At 42.5% G+C, this 3,823-nt stretch overlaps 1 non-coding gene across 1 annotated transcript; it reads left to right on the top strand.

The window, feature by feature from the left end:
- Window positions 1–3,209: 3,209 nt before the first annotated feature.
- Window positions 3,210–3,334, top strand: LOC129403982 (small Cajal body-specific RNA 8). The gene has a single exon (XR_008629600.1). It is a non-coding gene; the product is annotated as a small Cajal body-specific RNA 8 (non-coding RNA).
- Window positions 3,335–3,823: the final 489 nt, after the last annotated feature.

The raw sequence follows: 3,823 nt of genomic DNA, 5'->3' as shown, positions 1-3,823 counted from the left end.
ACAGCAGATAATGGCAACATGACACAAAATTGTTGTAATCCTTCTCTTGTTGACTTTCAAAAGGAATTTTTCTCATTGCTTTCTGAGTCAACTATAAAAACAGTTTTTCTTGGGGCTGGAGAGATAGTACAGGAGAAAGCTGGTTTACCTTGCACATCCAGGTTTGATCCTTAGCACCTCATATGGTTTCCTGAGCATAAAGCCAGGAGTAACTCCTGTGTACTGTCAGGTGTGGCCCAGAAACAAAAATATAACCATTTTTTCTTGATTAAATATGCACAGCATTGTTTTATTCAGAAATTAAAGCTCAAGGATGCTGCATAATATATTTGGGTGTGTCTAGATGATTCCAGTTTCCACCAATACCAAAGCATAAAAGCCAGTAACTGTCTTACTTGCTGGTCAGTCACATGAATCAGCTCCTTTCCCTTCAAGGATGGATCTTGTTTGTATCTTGAAAACACAGAGGTGTTTTCAACAAGGGGAAAAACAGTAAAATGAAAGCCAGATTGCATTTTCTATTAGCTCAATAACTGTAATAAAATTTCTAGCCAGAGACCAATTTCAGACTAATTAAATAAAAATTTAACTTTTTAGAGTTATTGATGAGAATGTAAGCCCCATATTTTGTTTTCGCAGGGATCATGCACATCAATGTTGGGGAGTCCCAAGGTCACTTCTGACTGTGCTGGTTGGGGTACATGCATTGCTGGGCATCAAACTCATGATAATTATCTGATCTGCCACTTGAACCATTTCACCAGACCCTATTTTTTTGTTTTTCAGTGTTGAGCATCAAACCTGGGCATTGCAAGTTCTCTACCACGAAGCTAGAGTCTCAGTCCTGTTTTGTTTTGTTTTACTACTGAGCCCACAGGATACAGTCTACAGTGTACATAACAGATATTTGATGATTATTTATCGAATGAATAGGAATTGTGGTTTAAGTATTGAATGGTGATTTCCATTTCTCAAACTATGGGAACTCCTTTAAGAACTCCATTATTATGATGAGATCTTTAAATGAATATTGTAATGGATGTCATTCTTTTAGTCTCTTCAGTAACCCTCCCTTGATTATTCTGATAATAAAACTCTTTATGGGCTAGAGCAATAATCTAGCAGGTAGAGCACTTGCTTTGCATGCAGCTAACTTGGGTTTGATCCTCGGCACCCCACATGGTCCTTAAGCATGGCTGGGAGCAATACCTGAGCATCACTGGGTGTGGCCACCAAACAAAAACAAAAACCAAAAATACTCGTTCCAACTAGGAACCGATTCAATGTAGAGTCCCCTTCCTTTTTGGACAAAGCAGATGCTGTGGGACCAAAACCTATTCCATGAGAAAATTATATCATCTACTCACCCCCACTTATTCCTGTACACATTTTGGTTCAGAGTCCAAAGAATTCAGTCGACCCTGTGCTGGAGGAAAAAAGATATATTGTCTATTTTTTAAATTTAATTTTATTTTTGTGAAGTTGTTCACATTAGTTCATTACAGATAATATTCAAATACCAATTCCACCATAGTGCACCTTCCCACTACCATCATGGAAAGTGTGTGAAGATTGTTGTATTTCATCCTGGAGCCATTTAAGACCTTGTATAAGAGATTAGAAACATATATGTTAAACCCAAACAAATGTGTGCTTCTTTTGGTACATCAGTGCGTAAGAATTTGTGTGGCCACAAATGTGGACACATGCCCCAGGATGTTTTGTGTCTCTCTCTTCTGGAAGCTTTATTTCATAATCTCTGGGTCTTGGCCTTTGATGAGATTACATGGCGCTAGAGGCAATTTGTGGGTGTGACTGCCAAGCTACTGGAAAACTGGGGAGCTGGGTGGAGCAGTCCCAGTTCCATTCCAAGGGAGCTGGGAGATCTCAGTCATGGGTCCCGCATACCAGGGTTTTTCTGCAGATTCCCTCATAGGTGAGGGTCATCTGAGCCTGTGGAGAGCGGCCTTGATCATGGCTGTGTGGTTGAATTCTGGAGGTTTTTGGCTGCTGGGGATCTGCTGAGGTGGGAAGGGAAACTCAACTCTTCCCCCTCTGAGTTCCCCGCTGAAGACAGCCTTCCGAAGACAGAAGGCACAGGGTTAAGACCTTCTGTGTCGCTCTCTTGTGGGAGCTTTAGGAAATACTGTCTTTTTCTGCTGGAGTTAATGTGAATGCTTTTGATGCTTGAAGCCAGCAGCAACCAAATTTCTCACTATTACCCATTGTAAGCTAATCAGAAGCAAGAAAAAGCTGAAATGAGAGAGAGATAGGAGGGGGGAGGAAAGGAGGGAGGGAGATTAGGTATTGAAAGAGAGGAAGGTTTAGAGGTTTGGGCATGTCCAAAATGAAGTACTCCAAGTAACTTTGGGAGGCTAAATGTACACAGGGTCTTTTTCACACTGCTGCAGCCTGTCCATTTTGTGCAGTCTTCACTACGACTCCAGCACTGGTGCCCTCCTAATTCTCAGCCATACTGCACGTTGCCCCTTCCTGTCAATTATCTGCGGGTGGTGGTGAGGGCATGGGATCTTGCGTTGGGTGGCAGGATGGCTCTTTATCAGATTATTCGTTTGTTTGTCTTGGGACCACATCTAGCAGTGCTTAGGGCTGACTCCTGGCTCCCCTAAGTCCCAAAGCTGGTCCCGAGGACCACTGTTCAGCTCCAGCCCCTCCTCCCGCCCCCTCACGTGCACGATCAGAGCCGGGTAATCACCCCTGTTCTTGCAGATAATTCTTAAAGAGCACTTGTTTGGGGGGAGGGGACATGAAATCTTAACACAGACTCTATTCTCAGAACCCCCTCTCCTAACTTTTCTGGCAAAGTTAAAAAGCTATAATTGTAATAAAGGACAAAACCATGCAGTTTGTTGCCAACATAGATGGAACGGGAGGGTATTATGCTGAGTGAAGTCTGTTGGCAGGAAAGGGGTAGACACAGAATGATCTCACTCTCATGGCCTGTACGACTTAAGGCACACAGTAGGGGTTGGAGTGATAGCATAGCAGTAGGGCATTTGCCTTGCACGCGGCTGACCCGGGTTCGATTTCCAGCATCCCGTATAGTCTCCCCAGCACTCACCACCTGAGTGCATGAGCCAGGAGTGCATCGCTGAGTGTGACCCCAAAACAAAATAAAACAAAACAAAATAAAAAGATACACAGTAGAAGAGCAGCAAATGGCTAAATGATCAAAAGGCAACAGAACTTGGGAGGCTGATACACAAACTGGGCTGAAGCAGTGCTCTGATTGTCATCACTCTACCTCTCTAGAACACTGACTTTCAGTGACTGGCATGAATTGAGTAAAATCTTAATGGATGGGCAGGTTTTTTTAAAAAATTGCAACAGAAGTGAGAGTTGGTCTACAGAATTTAGCTGAGGGCGGGGGATGGGAGGTAGAACAGGAAGGAAGTGGGTACCCTAAAGATACAAATGATGTGCCATGAAACTAACATTAACAGTATTGTAAGTCACAAATGCATCATTCATAAAAAAAAAGCTGCAGGTTATTGACTGGGGTGAAGGAAAAAGCAGCAGACATTTTTGAGGTGTTGGAAGCATAGGAAGTAGTGCTTTTTGAAAGCATGACGTCTTTTTTTTTTTTTGAGACCAAATTTCAGGTTTATTGATTTCATAGAGCAGGCTCCATCTAGCTTTGAGTAAATCTCTTGACTAGTTTCCATATTCATTCAAAAATAGGACGTTAGTGCCGCTGGCATAATATTTCCATGCTGACTGTACCACTCTCTGAGGACAACCAAATCTCTAATTACAAGGGTGTGGTTATTCAAAGACATGAGTCAACCAAATTCTACAGAAA

This window comes from Sorex araneus, chromosome 3 (genome assembly GCF_027595985.1).
Source record: "Sorex araneus isolate mSorAra2 chromosome 3, mSorAra2.pri, whole genome shotgun sequence".
Taxonomy (NCBI): domain Eukaryota; kingdom Metazoa; phylum Chordata; class Mammalia; order Eulipotyphla; family Soricidae; genus Sorex; species Sorex araneus.
The sequence above is the reverse complement of the archived record's forward strand: the minus strand, read 5'-3'. Positions and strand labels throughout refer to the sequence as shown.